This window comes from Schistocerca serialis, chromosome 5, assembly GCF_023864345.2.
Source record: "Schistocerca serialis cubense isolate TAMUIC-IGC-003099 chromosome 5, iqSchSeri2.2, whole genome shotgun sequence".
Taxonomy (NCBI): domain Eukaryota; kingdom Metazoa; phylum Arthropoda; class Insecta; order Orthoptera; family Acrididae; genus Schistocerca; species Schistocerca serialis.
Genome location: NC_064642.1, coordinates 190590840 through 190614610, shown reverse-complemented (window position 1 = coordinate 190614610; position 23771 = coordinate 190590840).

Genomic DNA, 23771 nt, shown 5'->3' with positions numbered 1-23771 from the left:
GAGGCGGGCTGGACGATGTTGGGGCGTGAGCGGAAGACGGCCTAACGGTGTGCGGAACCGTAGCCCAGCTTCATGGAGACGGTTGCGAATGGTCCTCGCCGATACCCCAGGAGCAACAGTGTCCCTAATTTGCTGGGAAGTGGCGGTGCGGTCCCCTACGGCACTGCGTAGGATCCTACGGTCTTGGCGTGCATCCGTGCGTCGCTGCGGTCCGGTCCCAGGTCGACGGGCACGTGCACCTTCCGCCGACCACTGGCGACAACATCGATGTACTGTGGAGACCTCACGCCCCACGTGTTGAGCAATTCGGCGGTACGCCCACCCGGCCTCCCGCATGCCCACTATACGCCCTCGCTCAAAGTCCGTCAACTGCACATACGGTTCACGTCCACGCTGTCGCGGCATGCTACCAGTGTTAAAGACTGCGATGGAGCTCCGTATGCCACGGCAAACTGGCTGACACTGACGGCGGCGGTGCACAAATGCTGCGCAGCTAGCGCCATTCGACGGCCAACACCGCGGTTCCTGGTGTGTCCGCTGTGCCGTGCGTGTGATCATTGCTTGTACAGCCCTCTCGAAGTGTCCGGAGCAAGTATGGTGAGTCTGACACACCGGTGTCAATGTGTTCTTTTTTCCATTTCCAGGAGTGTAGTTAAGGCTAACCGGCCGAGCATTGCCGGAACTCTTACGGGACTCGGTAAGATCGTCTGCCGCGAGTAATGAGTCTAATGGGCAGGGGCACTACGAATGTAGTGTGTGGACATTAAGTTGGGAATGTGGGTCCTACGGGGAGCGTGCAAGGGATAAATCCCTGCAGTCGCTCTATCCTCTGTGCCCTCAGTGGCTAAATTAGATTGAGCGTCTGCCATGTAAGCAGGAAATCCCGGGTTCGAGTCCCGGTCGGGGCACACATTTTCAGCTGTCCCCGAAGATGTATATCAACGCCTGTCGACAGCTTAGGGTGTTAATTATCATTTCATTTTTTCTTTGGTTTCTTTTACGGCCTGTACAATGTACGGATTAAAAGGGTTAGGCTACAACTTGTCTCACTCCCTTCTCAACCACTGCTTCCCTTTCATCCCCCTCGACTCTTATAACTGCCGTCTGGTTTCTGTTCAAGTTATAAATACCCTTTCGGTCCCTGTATTTTACCCCTTCTGTCTTGAGCATTTCAAAGAGGTTATTCCAGTCAACACCGTGAAAAGCTTTCTCTAAGTATAAAAATATTATAAACATAGGTTTGCCTTTATTAATCCATCTTCTAAGATAAGTGGTAAGGTCAGTACTGCAGCGCGTTTTCCTTCATCTCTCCTCGAGGTCAGCTTCTACCACTTTTGTCATTCTTCTTTAAAGAATTCGTGTTAGCATTTTCCAACCATGACTGATTAAACTGATAGTTAGGCAATATTCACATCTATCAGCACCTGCTTTCTTTGAATAATTCTGGGGATATTTCGCCTGTCTTATAGATCTTGCAAAGCAGATGGAAGAGTTTTGTCACGGCTGGCTCTCCCAAGGCTGTCAGTAGTTCAGACAAAATGTCGTCTACCCACGGATCCTTGTTTCGACTTAGGTCTTCCAGTGCTCTGTCGTATTCTTCTTCCATCTCGTCTTCATCTGTGTCCTCTTCCATTCTTCCATTTCTATATTATTGCCCTCCGTACATCCCCTTGCGCAGAATCTCTATGTACGTCTTCGATCTTTCAGCTTTGCCATTTTTGATTAGGACTCATTTTACATCTGAGCTCTTACTATTCATACAGCTGCTTATCTTTTATTCAAAGCCCTCTTTAACATTCTTGTAGGCGGTATCTGTTTTTCCCCTAATGATATATGTTGCTAAATCTTTGCATTTGTCCTCTAACCATCATTGCGTAGCCATTTTGCACTTCTTGTCAATCTCATCTTTTAGACATTTGTATTTCGTTTTGCCTACTTCATTTATTGCGTGTTTGTACTTTCTCCTTTCATCAGTTAAAATCTTACAGATAATTTGGCTTATACGGCAATATATCGCAGTCAGCGCCATGTGTTTCGCCCCTAATATATAATCCAGTTGGGAGGACTGGAATGTGGTCCACTCAACCCTGTGATGCCAACTGAGGAGCTGCCTGAATGAGAAGTAGCAGCCACAGGGTGTGCAAAGCCGACAACGGCCGCAAGAGCGGTGTGCTGACCCTATGCCCGTCTACACTTGATCTCGGTATCTACACACATTTATTATTAATAGCGAATCTTGACAACGTGAAGGTACACAATAATAGAAGCATAATCTTACTAAGAACTCCGCTAACAGCTGATAAAACCGCACTATAAGAAGCAAAGTACAGTGTCACCACATTTTGTGGATATTAAAATTAATAAAGAAATGTCTAAAATATACTCACTACGTTAAAAGATTGTAGGCATATCCATCGGTCCTCGTCAAATTTTACTATTCAGTCAATATCGGCAATACTATGGTGAGTGAAAGGCAAAGGGGGCGTGCTCCAGTCTTTAAAATTTGCCTTCATGTAAAAAGAAAATATTTTATAGTTAATGGACGCTAAAAGTTTTTAAAAGGGGCTGGATTGGCGATAAAAAATTGTCTGTGCTGTCATGAGTTGTCGCGGGACTATTGAAATTACTATGTGAAAAGTACCAGGTGAAAGTGTCTTACCTGTGTGGCCGTGGGGCAGTTCGGTGCAGAACAAAGCAAAACCGGCCCGCACGAGCGACACAGAGAGACTAGCTGGCTAGCGGGGCGGAAGCTATACATGTGGACAATGTGACGTCATATACTCATGACTAGGAGCGCTGGGTCGCTACCTTTCCAACCGAGAAGAATGCAGAATTTTAATATGCACTAACACCTTATCATACAGAAAATCAAAATTAGGCAGAATTCCAATTACTTATTCAACGTGGACTGTGTGTTTTCGTTTTTGTAACTAAAAATTTCTACTTCCTGTAATATATTCAATATATGGTTTTTTTTCTTTTTGATGAAGTATTTTTAAATTTTCTGAAGGGCTTGTGATGTGCCCCTTTTCGCGTAAGTGCGCTGTTAATGCAAATCGTGGATTATTTAACTTAAGGTGTACCTGAAATCTTATTCGAAATGACCTACTGGTTTGTCTTATATATTTCTTAGGGCAACCATTGCATGTAATGTGGTATACAACCGCTTCATTATATTTATTTACCACAGAAAATTCGTTCCCTTTTAAAAACTTTTATCGTCCGTTAACTATAAAATATTTTCTTTTTTGTTTTTAGATGAAGACAATTTAAAAAAAATGGAGCACGTCTTCTTTACCTTTCGTTCACCATAGTATTGACGATATGCACTGAATAATAAATGTTGACTAGGAACGATGGGTATACCTATGACCTTTTAACGTTATGGGTGTATTGTAGACATTCCTTTATTAATTTCAATATCCACAAAATGTGGTGACACAGCACTTTGCTTTTTATCGTGTAGGTTGCACCTGATAATGCGGCTTCAAGCTGCGAAACTGGTTGAGTTTTAATATTATAATACCGGCTGTTAGTGGAGTTCTTCCTAACATAATACCTTTCAACAGCTGCGGTTGCTTGGAATATAAAATAGTTTGTGATAATACAAGAAAAAGTTCCAGTAATTGGTTATGTATGAGACTCATTAGGTGGGCCTTAACTCTCGCGTCTTACTACAGATAACAGGCGTAGCACAGCCGACAAACAGTCAGCTGGAGCCGGCCGAAGTGGCCGTGCGGTTAAAGGCGCTGCAGTCTGGAACCGCAAGACCGCTACGGTCGCAGGTTCGAATCCTGCCTCGGGCATGGCTGTTTGTGATGTCCTTAGGTTAGTTAGGTTTAACTAGTTCTAAGTTCTAGGGGACTAATGACCTCAGCAGTTGAGTCCCATAGTGCTCAGAGCCAACCAGTCAGCTGGTGTAATCATTTTAATACTGTGTTCATTGCACTCTCGGCCCGAAGAAACAGTGTGAGACAATATGGAGCAAGAACTGAAGCTTAACAATCAATATCCCCTCATTTGGGTAGCTCTACGCGATCTGATTATCAGTGAGTAGCTTCATTTAGGTATGGCACATTTGAAGCAACTTGTGGGTTCTCTTTCCCGCCGAACTGAAGCTAGCGGTGAGTAGCGGTATTGTATGGTGTTTTAGTGATGTCTGCATGAGGTAACTAACTTTATATCCACTCGCATTTCTAAGCATGGTGGCGTAGTTATTCGAAAATCAATCATATGAATACACACAGCCAAAATCAAGTCTAACGCAACCTTTTCTTTCAGTCCCCTATTTCAATAATCAGTTTCAAAATGTTTTTGGTTTTCGACTCACCTTTCTTTAAGACACTAAATGCTTTTCTCTTCTTTTCCACCCAGACATGTTGTAGCATTTAACAGCAAATACCTGTGGCTTCTGCTTTATTTCTTCAGGTGAACCACGCTTCACACTGCAAAAATACGTTAAATCTTCAAAATATAAAACTGTGACTATAATATCGTTTTTGTACGGTACATGGGGTAGTTTGCATGTATTCCTCAACAAAGGAGCAAGTCTTGGCGGACCAGTATCTAAACGTGATGCACAGATCATCTACTGTATAAATGTATCATAATGCATTATCTGGTGAAAACTGTGACTGTTTTAGAAAAACTATCGCGCTTAGTATCTGCGTCGTGGCTATAGACGTGTGATCATTCTCGCTAGTGAACCATCTTTGCATGTATTCAGATCTTCCAAGGCTTCAGTTTCTGCTATCATTTTAACACTTTCTTTTCTCCACCGAATCCACAAGGGGGATGATGAACGTTAAAATCCGCCAATACTTTCTTCGGATGAATTAACGATGCTCCTCATTGTGTTCCTTTGAAATGTATTCATTTATTGAAATTTCCTGGCAGATTAAAACTGTGTGCAGGACCGAGACTCGAACTCGGGACTTTTGCCATGTCTCCGCGATATCCTTTCTTTCAGGAGTGCTAGTTCTGCAAGTTTCGCAGGAGAGCTTCTGTAAAGTTTGGAAGGTAGGAGGCGAGGTACTGGCAGAAGTAAAGCTGTGAAGACGGGGTGTGAGTCGTGGTTGGATAGCTCAGTTGGTAGAACACTTGCCCGCGGAAGGCAAAGGTCCCGATTTCGAGTCTCGGTCGGGCACACAGTTTTAATCTGCCAGGAAGTTTCATATCAGCGCAGACTCCGCTGCAGAGTGAAAATCTCATTATTTATTTATTTCCCTTTTGGGTAGCTATTTTAGGCTGAAATGGTATCTCTGTCCTTACGGTTCTTTTTTCAGACTTCGTGAGAGACGCCGCACTCCTCCCCTCCCAATCCCCTCCCCGCTCCCCCCTGCCTCTCCCCACCGCATGGCACACCTATTACCATTCTTTTCTGCACACGCAATAAAATCATAACGTAGTTCTTTTGGCAGCGTTTCAGAGAAAGCGCCAGCGGGTAGCTGATTCAGAGGTACAAAAGTGACAAAACATGTTTTGTTATTTTTTTATTGAATCAGTGTTCTAGTTCGTTCTGTTCTCAACCAACACTCACACATCTGTACTACAAGTACACAGTGCTTTGAATCAGCCGACCAATCGTTAGGTGCACAGGAGCGTCAGTTTAACCTGAGTGCTTGTTTGCTTAAACGCTGTTTACGAAAACTATTTTTTCCATCATGGCCTGATTAAACTGTCGAAAAAAGCTCAAATTCCATGTAACTTTTCTTTTGCACAGTTAACGAGTTTCCGTCCGTGGCCATTGTCAAATGCAGATGTATATCAGTGCCGTATGTGTAGCAACATACGTGTGTCTCTGCATGAACGATTAGTTTCGTATATGGTGACGTTCAGGTCATCGACATAATTACAGCTACATTTGAAAACTGCCTCGCGCTGACACAGGAAAATAATGCAAAATAAGTTTGGAAGTAAAAGCTTAACTTCTTCCGGCAAATTAAGGAACATGTGGTGGGCAAAATGGTTATGACCTCCAGGATAAAACTTTAAACACGTGTTCGGAGATTTTGGTTTTGCCTGGTCTAAAGGGGTTGCACAAAAATACGAAAACACCGAAGACACAACACATTACCATCCCTAGTACGATGCAGGGAGCCCGATGACATTCAAAAGAGCTTCTAGTCGTCTCCGAATGGATAATAAGATCTATGTGGTTTTCAAAGGAATCTCTTGCTATTCTTCTTGCAAAATATTGGCGAGTTCACTTGACAATAATGGAGGTGGGTAGCGTTCACGCACCTTTATTTCCAAATCAGACCAAAAATACTCAATAATATTGAGATCTGGTGACTGTGGTAGTCAAGGGAGATGTCAAAATTCATCATCGTGCTCACAAAGCCATTCTTGGACGTTGCGAGTTGTGTGAACAGGGAGGGGTCCTGTCTTCCTGGAAAACAGCATCGTCATTGGGGAACAAGAATTTTACCATGGGATGGACTTGAACAACCAAAATAGTCATACAATCCTTGTCAGTAAAGCGACCCATGGGGCCCATGGACTACCAAGATAGACATCCCAAAAGACATCCCAAATAGTCACCCAGTCACCCCCCTTCCAATCCCCCCCACCCTCCGCCCCACTCCCATGTTTCACTCCTGTGATATAAACTCGGTCAGTTGTAGTCAGTGTGAAACAAGACACCCGACCAAATGATTTTCTTCCTTTGTTCTATAGTCCAGGTTATATGGCTTTGGCACCACGTTTTCGTGTTACGGGCATTTGCATCACTGCTGAGTGGTTTTGGGCAACGGCCTTGCCGCAGTGGACACACCGATTCCCGTGAGATCACCGAAGTTAAGCGCTGTCGGGCGTGGTCGGCACTTGGATAGGTGACCATCCAGGCCGCCATGCGCTGTTGCCATTTTTCGGAGTGCACTCAGCCTCGTGATGCCAATTGAGGAGCTACTCTACCGAATAGTAGCGGCTTCGGTCAAGAATACCATCATAACGACCGGCAGAGCGGTGTGCTGACCCCACGCCCCTCCTATCCGCATCCTCCACTGAGGATGACACGGCGGTCGGATGGTCCCGGTAGGCCTCTCGGGGCCTGAAGACGGAGTGCTAAGTGGTTTTGGAATTCCAGCTCGCCCTACAATTCCTTGTTTACGGAGCTCGCTTCGTATTGTTTCGTTGTTGACAGGGTTCGTGAGTGCGACATTAAGTTCTGCAGTGACTTTTGCTGCTATCGTCCTCTTGTTTTCGTCCCAATCCCCTTCAGTGACCGCCGGTCACGATCAATCAACATACACTTTCGTCCGCGTAGTGATTTAGCGGATGGTGTTTTTTCGCTTTCCCTGTGTGTGATATAAATATTGCTTCTTGAAACACCAAACACTGCAGCTCCCTTCATTACGGTAGCATTCGCCATACGAGCATCAACAATTGGCCAACGCTCAAATTCACTTAAAGCACGCCTTCTTCAGGACACGAGTGGCCTACCGGGACCAGCCGACCCCCATGTCATCCTCAGTGGAGGATGCGGATAGGAGGGGCATGGGGTTAGCACACCGCTCTCCCGGTCGTAATGATGGTATTCTTGACCGAAGCCGCTACTATTCGGTCAAGTAGCTCCTCAATTGGCATCACGAGGCTGAGTGCACCCCGAAAAATGGCAACAGCGCATGGCGGCCTGGATGGTCACCCATCCAAGTGCCGACAACGCCCGACAGCGCTTAACTTCGGTGATCTCACGGGAACCGGTGGATCCACTGCGGCAAGGGCGTTGCCCTCAAATTCACTTAGCCCTGAAATAATGCACGCACACACAAAACACTGCTCTGACAGCGACTGACAGTCGAACGTGTTGAGGATGTTGCACAAGTGCCGTTCGTAGGCGAAAACAACACCACAACCTGCAGGCCGGCCTGAGTGGCCGAGCGGTTCTAGGCGCTACAGTCTGGAACCGCGTGACTGCTGCTGTCGCAGGTTCGAATCCTGCCTCGGGCATGGATGTGTGTGATGTCCTTAGGTTAGTTTAAGTAGTTCTAAGTTCTAGGGGACTGATGACCTCAGAAGTTTAGTCCCATAGTGCTCAGAGGCATTTGAACCATTTGAACCATTTTGAACAACCTGCAGGCTTGCCTAGCATCTGCATTTATGTTCAGGCATGCATTTCTAGCAGTGTTTCCAAGTTTTTATCCAATCTCTGTACGTTATGAAAACGCTTCCACTTACGTTTCATTAGATGCAAATTTGCATATTCTTCCAACAATTTAAACATATTTAACACGCTGAACGTCTTCTACACAATCGAGATTAGAGCGTACGGTAAAGACTAAAGGAAGGAAGAATAAAATCTGCCGTCCCATCGACAACTAGGTCGTTAGATACCTAGCACAGTAGTTGGTTAGGGATGTATGAGTAAGGAACTTCGATTTTTTTTCTCTTTTTAAAGAAACCTTACGAAATTTAGCAGAACCATGGAAAATCTAAATCTGGCGGGATTGACTAGGATTTGAAACGCCGTTGTCTCAGCTGCGAGTATCGTGTCTGATCTTCTGTGCCACCTCACACAGTCAGTGCTAACGAGACCCAGTGAAATGTAATTACAAACGGTGTATTGTGAGAAGAGAATCGAAGCGTTAGAGATGTGGTGCTACAAAAGAACTTTGAGCATTAAGTGAACTGATAAGGTAAGAAATGAGGAGGTTCTCTACAGAATCGACGGAGAAAGGTACACTCTTAGACATAAAACTCGACCGGCGGCCGGCCGCTTCAGAGGCTAACGTAAGTCCGCGCCGATCGCGACATGGGACAATAAAACTGACCAACTCGCTAATTCTCTAAGTCCGGCTATCTGCACAATCTGGCAACACTGTACACTGCGGCACTTCCTGGAGGAAGCCTTGTCCGATGTTAGAGGACGCAGAGCCTGTTTACGCTCGTGGTCTAGCGGTAGCACGCGTTCTTTCTGTCTATGATGGCTGTGGATCGAGAGCAGCTGGAATTAAACACTTTCATAGTCTCTTCTGTCTGAATGGTGAACACACGAATTTAATGGTAGCGCAGATTCAATCTATTTCACTTTCTGACACACCGATAACAAATTTTTATTCAGTAACCATTTTGCTGCAGATTTCTCGAAGATTGTCCTCCTCTGAACGCCGTAGGTGGTAAAGCTCCGGGATACACTTTCTGGCTAACGGCAGCGGCCGTGGCGACAGCAGCGACGCTGCACTCCCCCGTTCTTTATCGAAATCGCCTGCTACCGCTCATCGCTTTTGATCATTTAAAACTCTTTATTATTTTTAAGTGTTGCTAAACAGAAAATTTCTACGATTTTCACTCACGCTCGAAAGCAACGGAAAATTACTCTATTACATTAATCGGCGAGAGCTGAGTATGCCTCGAAATTAATTTAATAGACTGGGACGAAAGTGATAGTTAAGGTCATCACATTTAAACCAGAAAAAGATGTCATTTTTGAGGCTTCAGAGAACGGAAAGGGATTGCTAACGCTGGTGTCAGGAAAACTCTACAGTTAAATGCTGTTGCAAAATATAAAGGGGAGAAAGTATATTAATCAACATGTTCACTTCATAAACAATCTCCTCATGTTAGACCTATATGACGAACGAAGCTCAAATTCGTATCGTTTCCGAAACTAGTTCACAGTGCAGCACCTTGGCATTTGCAAAGCAGACATCCGTCATATTAACATAATTTACTAAGTCGAAATTGCACGAAGATTTGTGTGTAATGGCACTCCTAAGATTTCGTATAAGGAATTTTTACTAGCAGTTTGCAACTCCATTAATTAAAATGGAATATAAAAAGGTTGTGTTCTGCGGCTTTCTGCGACATTGAAACGCCATCTCATATAGCACTATTATTGCAACGCATAAGGGAACCACTGAGCTAACGACACACTGGCCATATCAGGCGGACTATAGTCATTGTGATATTGCCTGAGCCTCAAAACGCAATACGTGTTACTTATGTGAAGAACGCCGTTCTTGGAGACCAGAAATTAAATATACTTTCTGTCTCGTCTTACAGTGGGTTATATCGTATGAGTCTTCGATGTGAAATACGAACGCCATGTGAATTTAGCGAGGTAATATCGGGCTACACCCGGAAGTAAATGCACTATCACTGTGTTGACAAATATTTGCTACGACGCTGCTTGCTCTCAGCTCCCTTACGAGGCAGCTCTTCAGCGAAAAGCTTGTCGTGATTGTCCGATACGGTTCTTCACAGGGGAGACGCCCGCGCACGTTCGGTTTTTATGCGGCGTTCTCTCCTAATAGTTTCTGATGTCGCCTCGGGGTCTATGTATACATTTGAGGCATTCAGTTATCATTAATCCAGAATGATACAAGTTTCAGCTTCCGGCGTGGGAGAAGGCTGTTGACAAATGACAATATATCATTTCAGCGTAGGAAATCCAAACGGATGATTCAGTGTTTCTCATTCAGCTTAAAGCATGTAAAATAATTTTCCGTAACGTTCATAATCATCTCATACTACAGACGAAGTAAAAATACATCTTAAGCTTATTTGAATTGAATATAATGAAAGATAACAAACGCTCTGCACCTCGATGTCGAATGTGTCCACGTGCAATCTTTTCCAGCATACACATAGAATGTCACGATTACCACGAGAATGAAGAAATATGTTGGTAAGGATGGAAGCAAAAAGAGACACAGTCAACAAATATTCGATTCCTCAGGATATTCATTTCATTTGAGATTTAAAAAGAGGTAAAGCGGAATATTACTTTCGTTAACACGAAAGATATGTCGCACATATGGATAACGAGGAAGTCTGCGTCTTCATACGTTTCCTCCCTGAAATCTGTATGCTCTCTTATATACTAAGTAGACTGATCATTGTTTCCATAATGTTACCCTCTTGTTTGGCCCCTAAACGGTCAGTAGATTCCAAATGCATGTTTCTGCAAGAAAGTAGTTGTTTGAACCCTTCCTGTGTGTTTTTTTGCTTGGAAATCATGAAGCAGACCACTCTGCCTCGCCCCTCCCTCCCCCCTCGAGGGTCAGGCCTCAAAACTAAACCGTTTTTTTCATCCAATGGCATAATTTATTCAGACTGCATAAGCACAAAACTATCAAACAGAGTCTTCCATTTGCAGTTGCAACACTTTAACCAGCAGCTGACCCAAGTGTGATCCACGGTCATGGTCTGAAATTACGAGCTCTCTGCTACTGTGGCAATGTCCGTACTGTATTTTCTATCCCACGGCACCAGCTTTTCTGGTAACACTGTGTTAAATGAACAGGAGTCGTTGCAGAGTTGTGCCAGCGTAACTGTCCTCCCATTGTCAACTTGTATCTCACTTCTCCTGTAGTGTTGATCACGAGGTGCCGAAGTAAAGGAGTATATTCTGCATGACGTAACATTCAATATTCCCATCTTTCATAGCCACTCTTCATGTGCATCGATACCAAATAGGGAGGTGAAAAATCTTGAGAGTGAGAGAATTACAGTAATAATCGTAATAAGAACAATCAAATAATGAGTGAAGTTTATTGCAAAGCAGAACGAGAATGGCTGTGAAAATTAAAATCTATAAAAATAGGTTGATCGTTGAGTTGGCGCAATGCAAATATCTGAAGTTTATTGCAATGCAGAACTAGAATGGCTGTGAAAATAAAAATCTATAAAAATACGTTGATCGTTGAGTTGGCACAATGCAAGTATCTTCTTAGCATTTTATTACTGAATTTAGTTCTGGATGTTTGCAAAGAAAAAGGAAAATTCGGTACTTCTCGCTAGAGTAATACAATGTGAATCAGCAACTACGCTTTCCTCAGAACACGACTCAGGCAGGTCCCCAAGTAGCTACCAAGGCATTGCTGCATTCTGAGCCTGACATTGCTCTGATGACGGTTAATGCAGATAGTTCCGATTATGTAATACAAAACTTATTGGAGGTTAGTTCATAGGACCGTAATATTATATTTGCGATGTAGATGGCACATTAACGTGACGACTATGCAGATTATTCGTCAAAGAAAAAAGACAAAATTATGGGAACTGAGCATTGTTCTACGCCACCAATGCTGAAAGAGAGTGAATGACCACAGGCGTGCCCAACACTTTCGAAAGGTCTTCCAAGTACCAAAAACAGTAGCAATATGATGAAAGCATTGGACAGATCAGAAATGCCTCACTGCTATCTACAACCTGTTTGTGTCAGCCCTAGTGGTGCTGCGCTCCCAGACGCCAACCACATAGCACATTACACCGCTGAGTTCTACGAATGAATTCGGTACTTCTACTGATCAGCTTCAGTGAAATTTGTTATACATGACTAGAATATCAGGTGTTATTATGGATAATAGTCCAACACATCGAAATCATTTGGCGGATTCACAATGAATGTAATAGATTACTGAAGAAGAAAGGAAACAATGGGAAAATGCGCTGATGTGGATTTTCATACGTTTTTATGTTCATAGCTGCCATAGTTAGTACATCAATAATAACCTCGTTTATTGCTTCAGTAACTGTTACCTTCTCGTTTGACACCGAGATGATGTAAACAACACAAAAAATGGCTCTGAGCACTATGGGACTCAACTTCTAAGGTAATCAGTCCCGTAGAACTTAGAACTACTTAAACCTAGCTAACCTAAGGACAGCACACACATCCATGCCCGAGGCAGGATTCAAACCTGCGACCGTAGCGGTCGCGCGGTGTAAACAAAGCAAATTCGTGTCACTGACAGTTAATTCTAGTCTGTTCCGGGGGTTAGTCTTGTTTTGTTGTTGATGTAAATTGGTATTCGCTGCGAAAACTACTGTCGCAAGTCCAGAGAGGTTTCCAGAACACACATGAATCGGAGGGTTTGGAATAGTCTCTCAGTTGTGACCTTTTGAATAGCAGTTGCCGCGCGTGGTGGCCACGCTGGCTGGGGCGCCGTGTCACAGATTTCGCGGCCGCTTCTGAGGTTCTAGTCCTCCCCGGGCATGGAAGTGTGTGTTGTCCATAGAATAAGTTAGTTAGCGTAAGTAGTTTCCACGTCTAAGGACTGATGACCCTAGCAGTTTGGTCCCTTAAGCACTAGAACTTATAAAAGAGCAGTAGTGGAAGGAATTGATAAGATAAAGCTTTTGCAGAAAAACTGGAACTAATGGAAAAAAGCTATAGTTATGTTAATTGAGCACTTTACTGTAGCAGTGCCTTGTTCTCACAGTAGTAAATACTGCCCTTACCATAATCGTTGCTGACGTATACAGCTCGCAACGTGAAACATTGAGAGTAGGGCCACCTCTTGCATGAAGCGACCATTTTGAACTGAAATACGTTTCCTAACTCAAAACCACTCCTTCTGTGGTCATTATTCACAATATTTGATCGACATGACAAGAAAATATTAAATGGATGTAGCAGATAAAACACCGTCCCACAACCGCAAATCATTCTCATACCAACACAGTTGCCAAATAAGGCGTACGACGTCGTGAGTCCTTGACTATGTTAGCGGCAAGAAGATTCCGTTTTCTTAGCAGAAATTCTTCACGAACGGATGGGGATACAATGCAATCCGAATGACAGATATGGCTGTATGCCTACATGTCTAAAAAGAGCAGAAAATCTAATTGTTAACCCTCTGAGTAATATTCCCACGACTGTGACTCGTATCATGGTTAAAGCCTATTTATTACCACTGTTCATGCTTACCGACTCTTACTTACATCATCAAATAACAGCAGCAAATGAGAGAAATACTTTCGGAGTACACACCTTGATATTTGAATTAATTTTCCGATGTAGCAGGTTTTCTTTTTCAATAAAGTTATTGTTTCCATTTCCAGACAACATTTCATATCCTTCTTACTTCTGCTGCAGCAGTTATTTTGCTGTCCACACGGGAAACCACGCCTACGACTACCATCATCTCATTTCCTCCGATTAGCCTTACTTAATTTTACTACTGCTCATTACCCTTTTATTAAAAACTGTAAACCAAGGATAGAGAAATAACATCTACATGTAATGTTTACCGCGATGCAATCAGGAAACTGTGCTTATAAAAGCGCTCAGAACAGCTGAACGAGCCTTTCAATTTGCAGCACACTCCAGACCGAATGAAAGAAAATAATATTAAGAGGAGCAAGTTGACCATAACGAGGGTGGGGTGGGTTTGATGTAGCGCCGTGAAGTTAGACCAGTTTCCGTCGCATTTAGTTCCTGATAGACCAAAATGTGATCTTGACACAAAAGCATCAGTGTACTCATATGGGAACTATTTCCAACGTGTAATTGATAGAACGCCTGGTCACGTTAGGTAGCATTTCGCCTTCGGCCATCACTAATTTTAATTTCAGTCCATTCCTTGATGACGCACTGAAATATTTTCCAACTTTTCTCATTGATTCCTACCTTAGAGATTTCCTAAAGCGTTATATCCTGTGTTAGTCACACCGTAAGTTAGACAACCATAAAGCTCTGACTTGATGTAGAACATCAAATCATTTGAGCATCGATTCGAAAATACAAGAGACCACTTCTGAATAAGGGCCTGCGGGCAGCAAGACCTGGAATACAACACTGTGGGTAGTACAATGCCCATGTTTTACGTCACAAGATGCAGAAGTGATTTATGCTTTTCGAAAAACTCATTTCATGAATGCTTTCGAGTCTGTTAACGTATGGGAAAGGTGATTTGTGATGATATAAAGTTGGGTAACATAGATTTCACTAATTTCGTTGGATTTGAGAATGGGAGTCAGTTTCTGGGTAGTCGAGTGATGTGATGTTGGTCAAGACCGACTGCTATTTCTACATCACAGTGGGTGCCGTAGTGTTCCTGTTTGGTCAACACAAACACCACGTGACTGAGCACACTGCTCTTCACGTCACATGCTGCAAGTGGCCGTGTCACGTATGGAGTACCGACAAGAATAGCTAGACGCTGGTGGAAAGAATACCAGCAAAGGGCCTATAACGGGTGGAAAAGAGGAAGTGGAAAAGGGACCATGCTCAATTCCCATAATATTACCTTTTTATATTGACGAGTAATCTGGATTGTCTTCACATCGCAAATTTAAAATTACGATCCTAGCAACTAACCTGTATTACATAATCGGAACTATCTGCATTAACCGTCATCAGAGCAATGTCAGGGTCAGAATGCAGCAATGCCTTGGTAGCTACTTGGGGACATGCCTGAGTCGTGTTCTAAGGAAAGCGTAGTTGCTGATTCACATTATATTACTCTAGCGAGAAGTACCGAATTTTCCTTTTTCTTTGCAAACATCCAGAACTAAATTCAGTAAAATGCTAAGAAGATATTTGCATTGTGCCAACTTAACGGTCAACCTATTTTTATAGATTTTTATTTTCAGAGCCATTCTCGTTCCGCTTTGCTATAAACTTCACTCATTATTTGCTGGTTCTTATTACGATTATTACTGTCAGTCTCTCACTCGCAAGAGTTTTCACATCCCTATTTGGTATCGATGCACATGAAGAGTGGCTATGAAAGATGCGAATACTGAATGTTACATCATGCAGAATACACTCCTTTACTTCGGCACCTCGTGATCAACACTACAGGAGAAGTGAGATACATAAAGTTAACAATGGGAGGACAGATACGCTGGCACAACTCTGCAACGACTCCTGTTCATTTAACACAGTGTTACCAGAAAAACTGGTGCCGTGGGATCGAAAATATAGTACGGACATTGCCATAGTAGCAGAGAGCTCGTAATTTCAGACCACGACCGTGGATCACACTTGGGTCAGCTGCTGGTTAAAGTGTTGCAACTGCAAATGGAAGACTCTGTTTGATAGTTTTGTGCTTATGCAGTCTGAATAAATTATGCCATTGGATAAAAAAAACGGTTTAGTTTTGAGGCCTAACCCTCATGGGGGGGAGGGAGGGGGGAGGCAGAGTGGTCTGCTTCATGATTTACAAGCAAAAAAAAACACAGGAAGGGTTCAAACAACTACTTTCTTGCAGAGACATGCGTTTGGAATCTACAGATCGTTTAGGGGCCAAACAAGAGGATAACGTTATGGAAACAATGATCAGTCTACTTAGTATATAAGAGAGCATACAGATTTCAAGGAGGAAACGTATGAAGACGCAGACTTCCTCGTTATCCATATGTGCGACATATCTTTCGTGTTAACGAAAGTAATATTCCGCTTTACCTCTTCTTAAATCTCAAATGAAATGAATACCCTGAGGAATCGAATATTTGTTGACTGTGTCTCTTTTTGCTTGCATCCTTACCAACATATTTCTTCATTCTCGCGGTAATCGTGACATTCTATGTGTATGCTGCAAAAGATTGCACGTGGACACATTCGACATCGAGGTGTAAAGCGTTTGGTATCTTTCATTATATTCAATTCAAATAAGCTTAAGATGTATTTTTACCTCGTCTGTAGTTTGAGATGATTATGAACGTTACGGAAAATTATTTTACATGCTTTAAGCTGAATGAGAATCACTGAATCATCCGTTTGGATTTCCTACGCTGAAATGATATATTGTCAGTTGTCAACAGCCTTCTCCCACGCCGGAAGCTGAAACTTGTATCATTCTGGATTAATGATAACTGAATGCCTCAAATGTATACATAGACCCCGAGGCGACATCAGAAACTATTAGGAGAGAACGCCGCATAAAAGCCGAACGTGCGCGGGCGTCTCCCCTGTGAAGAACCGTATCGGACAATCACGACAAGCTTTTTGCTGAAGAGCTGCCTCGTAAGAGAGCTGAGAATAGGCAGCGTCGTAGCAAATATTTGTCAACACTGTGATAGTGCATTTACTTCCGGGTGTAGCCCGGTATTACCTCGCTAAATTCAAATGGCGTTCGTATTTCACATCGAAGACTCATACGATATGACCCACTGTAAGACGAGACACTTAGAAAGTATATTTAATTTCTGGACTCCACGAACGGCGTTATTCACATATGTAACACCTGTTTGTGTGTTTAATGTTGCGCTTTGAGGCTCAGGCAATATCGCAAAGTCTATAGTACGACTGTTATGGCCAGTGTGTCGTTAGCTCAGTGGTTTCGTTATGCGTTGCGATGATAGTTCTATATGAGATGGTAGTCCCAATTTGGCAGAAAGCCGCTGAACACAAACTTTTTATATTCCATTTTAATTAATGGAGTTGCAAACTGCTAGTAAAAATTCCTTACACGAAATCTGAGGAATGCCTTTACACACAAATCTTCGTGCAATTTCGACTTAGTAAATTATGTTAATTTCACGGGTGTCTACTTTGCAAATGCCAAGGTGCTCACTATAAACTAGTTTCGGAAAAGACTCAAACCGACTGTCAACGATACGAATTTTAGCTTTGTTCGTCATATAGGTCTAACATGTCAGGAGGTTGTTTATGAAGTGAACATGTTGATTAATATACTTTCTCTCTTCTAAATTTTTGCAATAGCATTTAACTGTAGAGTTCTTCTGTCACCGGCGTTGGCAATTCCTTTCCGTTCTCTGAAACCTCAAAAACAATAACTCTTTCTGGTTTAAATCTGATGACATTAACTATGACTTCTGATCAACGTTAAATACTTCATCAACCCATACATGGAACTCGAAATATGCAGTGTTCCTGCACTGCAAGGTATTGACACAGTTTATCGCATAGACTTACCACAAGGATGATACAGAAACGGTAATACACTTTACACCACAGAAGCTCACTCTGCCTTGACGAAAACATCCGAATATTGGTCAAAAGTTGCACAAATAATTGACTGTGGAAGAAAAAGAAGCGAGGCATGAAACATTTATAAATTCATCGAATGTAGTGTGTTGGTTTAATTTCGTCCCAGTCTATAAAATTAATTTCGGGCCATACTCAGCTCTTGCCGATTAATGTAACAGAGTGATCTCCGTTGCTTTCGAGTGTGAATGGAAATCGTAGAAATTTTCTGTGGAGCAACAATTAAAAATAATAAAGCGTTTTAAATTATCAAAAGCGATGAGCGATAGCAGGCGCTTTCGATAAAGAACGGAGGAGTGCATCGTCGCTGCTGTCGCCACGGCCGCTGCCGGTAGCCAGGAAGTGTATCCCGGAGCTTTACCGCATACGGCGTCCAGAGGAGGGCAGTCTTCGAGAAATCTGCCGCAAAATGCTTACTGGATAAAATTTTGTTATCGGTATGTCAGAAAGTAAAATAGATTGAATCTGCGCTACCATTAAATTCACGTCTTCACCATTCAGACCGAAGAGGCTATAAAAATGTTTTACCCCATCTGGTCACGATGCACAGACGTAGACAGAAGGAACTCATGCTACCACTAGACCACGGGCGTAGACCGATTACGTTTTCTCTAACATCGGACAAGACTTCCTCCAGGAAGTGCCGCAGTCTACAGTGTTGCCAGATTGTGCAGATAGCAGGACTTAGGGAATTAGCGAGGTGGTCAGTTTATTTGTCCCATGTCGCGATCGGCGCGGACTTAGTCTCTGCAGCGGTCGGCCGCCGGTCGAGTTTTATGTCAAAGAGTGTACATATGAGAAACACTGAGGGACAGTATCATAAGAGACTTCTTAATACATCAGGGGGACAACTTCCATGGTACTAGAGGGAGCTACGGAGGGTAAAAACTGTAAGGAATGACCGGGATTGGAATATATCCAACAAGTAATTGATGATGTGGTGTGACAGATTAACTCTTGAGATGAAGAGGTTTGCGACAGGAGAGGAATTCGTGGCTGGCTGCATCAGGCCCGTCAGAAGACTGATGACTCAGAAAAATTACTATGAAGGTGCAACTTGTAATTTTCTGCGAGTCGTGTCGATCATTTTAGTTTCAGGGAACAGAAAACAATACCGCCGTATGTCAACAAGCCATGGCTGGTTAATGCTGGGGCCGGCCGGAGAGACCGAGCGGTTCTAGGCGCTTCAATCAGGAACCGCGCGACCGCTACGGTCGCAGGTTCGAATCCTGCTTCGGGCATGGATGTGTGTGATGTCCTTAGGTTAGTTAGGCTTAAGTAGTTCTAAGTTCTTGGGGACTGATGACCTAAGATGTTGAAGTCCCATAGTGCTCAGAGCCATTTGAACTATTTGGTTAATACTGGTCGGCTTTCTGCTTCCATATTGAAAGCGTAATATGTATGCATTTATGCTGACTGTCGACAAAGTAAATTGACCGATGAATGTAATCATATTGTGATGTTGCGAACAGCGTGAGACTAGAGCATTTTTTAAGGCCTGGCCTAATGGAGAGCAAAATCTAGAATATTCTTAACCATCATATATATAAATTCTCAAAATGATTGCCGAAAAAAGATCAAAGGCAAGGTTTTAATAAATGAAAAGCACCAGTTTGCTTTTGTTCTACAATATTACTTTCATTGTTAATCGGTTTTCGGCTTACAAGGCCATCTTCAGACATTTACTGAGTATTATCACCAAAGAAGTTAAATGTTAGCAAACAACATTGGAAGAGAAGTAACACATCTAGACTGAAGTAGAAACATACAGTAAGTAACATCTTTGCAATGAAAAAGTAAAAACTGAACAGTACATAAATAACAATGGAGTAGACAGGAAAACCTTTAGCACAAAATAGGAATAGCATGCCTATGTAACAGTTTCTATTAATAAACAAAAGTAATAAAATAAAATAAAATTAGTACTAGGTAAGGCTGCATCAGGAGGTATGAAACATGGAGAGAGATACACAACCAGTTAAAAGAAGAGACAGTTATCAATGTAACTACAGAATACATAAGGAACTTAAGCAATATCAATAAGATAAACAGAAATAATTAAATGCGGGAAAATGGAAGTCTTTGAGGGAACCTACAGTCTGAGAGTGCGGTGGTACTGCATTTTAACATTAACAATATAATCAAAGCAGTGGCTGTGTAACAGTTTTCATTAAATAAATGAGCAAAGTAAAATATGAACAGTGTTTGATGAGACAACTACAAGGGGTGTAAAACATGGACAGTAATACAAGTACCAGTTAAAAGAAAGCCTTAACTGTTGAAACTACAGTCTATGTGGAATACAAAGACAATTTCAACAAAACAAAACAACTTAATGAATAAAGGAAAATGGTAATATGTTGGAAGAGAGAGTTTGGGAAGTAATGAACAACAAAGATGATTATATGAAGTTTAGGAGAGGGGAAGTGTTGAGCTGTGTCTGGTCATTTAGGATGAGATCTGGACTGTGAGAAAGATGTTTGTTAATTTCCAGGACTTCCAGCAGGTTGAGTTTATGGCCTTTGTTTACTAAGTGAAGTACATGGGACACTGGCTGGTAGTTGTGACCCTCACTCACTACATGCTCAGCAAATGCAGAGTCTGAATTCTGCAACCTCTAGCTGCGTTCATGTCCAGCAAACTGGTGCTTTTCATTTATTATAATGTTGTTCTACAAAGAACCGACAGAAGATTCTGTTAATATGACAAGGTTTTAAATTATCTTCATACAACTGAAACTGCAGATAGCTTCATGACGAATTGTAAGCATGATCTCGAAAACGTTGAAAGGTGGCTACACTGAGCCATAGCGCCAGAGATTGCGCCAAAGAGTATTATTCAGCCGCCTCCACTGGCAGTGCTTGTTCAGAAGTTCCCGTAGTTAGTTCTTGTCGAGAAGTCGTGGTGGAGAGTGCTTGTTGAGATGTAGCAGTGGTGAGTCGTAGTTGAGAAGTTGCGGTAGTGAGTGCTTGTTCAGAAGTTCCCGTAGTTAGTTCTTGTCGAGAAGTCGTGGTGGAGAGTGCTTGTTGAGATGTAGCAGTGGTGAGTCGTAGTTGAGAAGTTGCGGTAGTGAGTGCTTGTTCAGAAGTTCCCGTAGTTAGTTCTTGTCGAGAAGTCGTGGTGGAGAGTGCTTGTTGAGATGTAGCAGTGGTGAGTCGTAGTTGAGAAGTTGCGGTAGTGAGTGCTTGTTCAGAAGTTCCCGTAGTTAGTGCTTATCGAGAAGTCGTGGTGGAGAGTGCTATTGAGATGTAGCAGTGGTGAGTCGTTGTTGAGAAGTTCCCATGGAGAGTGCTTGTTTAGAACTTGTAGTATTGTTTTGATGGGCTAGACACCAGATGTTGTTGGATTAGGGATGCTGTAATGTGCTTTTCGTCAATATATATGAAGGTAAAAAAATTCTTTTTTTTTTATTATTTCAATGTCTTAAACAATAATGCCTCTTGGTCACTGGTTCAGTCAACAAAGCATCTGGCTCGTTTTCTTGTATTAGACTGTATTTCTGATTTCTATGGGCAATTATAGTATTTCTGGTTTTTTTTAATTACTTCAGTATAAATGGTGTTTAAAATATCTGGTCTTATTGAGGAAGAACCGTGCCAGATGTGTACGTTGAATCACGCTTCCACACACAGAACAGCTACACTTGTGTTTTGTTGTTTCCTAGGTTTTATAGTTGCTGGGGACTTAATTAATTAATTGTGTTAACAGAAATTTTGTTTCATTCTTTGTTGTTGTTCTATGCAGTCAGATTGCGTACAAATACTGGTCAGGGCCAACCGGTTACGAGACTGCGTAACCGGACAGACAGCTACTAAAAAATTAAAAAATATTTGCATTCTAAATAATTAAGCCCCCATGAAACGCCTATTAAATTTCGTACCCCTGCTTGTCTCCTGATGAAATTACAGTATGCAGTTTGTGGTAAGTTTGGGTTTGCAAGACATAGTATACCTTTTCTCGTAATTCTTGCACCAGACTTTATTATATTCTTCGCGAAACTACGTCATCTATAAATTATTGTGGATGTGCAGTGTCATACACACTTGAGAATGAATCATCGTTGCGCAAGACAAGCTCTAACAAGAATCCTTGACCAGTTTATCGGAAAGAGTGTTATGTTTATTATGAATAAAGCATGATGTACAGTGTAAGTTGTGATTTGTTTACGTGTGTAGTTTCATGTGTAGCCTGCGATATAATTCAGTGTGTAATACAAACAATTTTGATTTTCACTATTACGTTGTAAAAAGAAAAAATAGTTTGTTGAAACAAAAAAAATGCTGTAGATACCAAACTGCGTTTGTGAGCTGAACTTCGTACATGCTGTATCAAAATAATGTATTTCAACTAATAGCGTTGTCCAAGGAGAATTTGCCACTAATTAATCTGTCTGAGTAAAATAAATGAAGGTTAGATTACGAGTAGTGTTCTGTTTTGCGGCTGCGGCGCTGGCAGTGGGAACATAGAGTTCTGTTCACGAACTTTGAAAAATATCTGGAAGTTACGAAAAAAGTGTACGTTGGTGAAGGAAATCTCAGGGGAAGTGAATCAGTACCTACGTGAAAAGTTTCGTGCTGCTTAGAGGTATTAAACGGGTAATAAAATACGGTGTGAAATCAACGAAAAAGTACGTGGATAACGGAGGCTGTGCACAATTCAATCTCTGGTGTGAAGGCAGAAAACGTTTCTGAGCTAAAAGTGGCATTCCTTATAAGACAGAACTGTTTGTAAGGAGGACCTAGATTTTATGTGTGGATTTATAGTGCAATAAATTTCGTAGCGTTACTCGAAAGATAACAATGGGGACTATGAAAGTTTTGTCAGTTTTAATTTCTGTGATTTTTACACGTATGTCACCTCCAGTTACCAACAATCTTACGCCAACTGTTTCAAACTTACAGGGACATACTTCGGCAAGAAAAATGTCTTCTGGCTGAAATTAAAATTACCTGTTACAACAATTAGTTAATGAGTGGAACTGCTTCGCTGTTAAATTGAAGATGTATGCCGCTACATACTATCAAAGAATAAAACAGGGAACTGCAACGATCCATCTTTGACCATCGTCAAGAGAGGTAAGCGTATTAAAGTTAAATCGCGGACCTGACAGTGATGTAATTTTTCTCTTTAAGCGAATAAAAACGTAGGGAATAACGTGCAGGGTAAATTGCGTAATGCATAGGAATTAATTAATTAATTAATATTTTCTCGAAAGTAACAAAATCAAATTTAAGTGGTATGCGCATTCGTTATGTCAACATGCTGAAGTGCGCCATGTGTAAATTTACAGAGTCAAACGAGATACTTTCATTTCTCGCGCAGTTGGAAGTAAGAATAGAGCACTTAATTAATAGATGGTGAACCAGTGACTGTCGTCGTAATCCCACTGACTGTCAGTTAATTGTATTATCACACAAATTTGATAGCTCTTGTGTATTAGCAGTATAGCGATGTATTTTGCCTTCCGTGTAGTGTATATGAGTCCAAGGGTTGCGGGTCTTCGCAGCCATCTCAGGGTTTTGAATGTGGCGTCATTTAATACTGCGTTACTCCGATGATATGCCGTGGTAATAGTAAATCAGTTTGCCTACAGAGGAGAGCGAGGAAATCTTAAACTTCTATTAGTACTCTGTATAAACAGTAAATAAAATGTGGCAATGGCGACTGAGTATTTCTAAGGTTACATCACATCATCAGTCACTACTAAGATGGCTTCATTGGCATGTAACCCACCATGTTAAAAAAAACTGATAGTTTTTTCTAAGACTTTTCATGTACAGCAGCTTGCGTTTTCAGCTCCGAACTGTCAATACTTACCATTTTGCGGCAGATTTATTGCAAATTAACCATTTTATTTTGTACTAACTCCGTGAAACGATACGTATCTGGTGTGTGAGCGAGGAAATATGGTGGAAGATCGTTGTGGTGACCACGGAGCTGAAACTCATATACAATTATCTTGCTTTCTTATTGCTTGATTTTTTTGTGTTCCCTGTTTGTTTTCGTTTCGTAGTAAGCAGACTCTGGTTTCACTACATTGTGCTTCTGATTACGACTGCTCGTGTGTGCTGTACTCTTTGTATTGCACTGT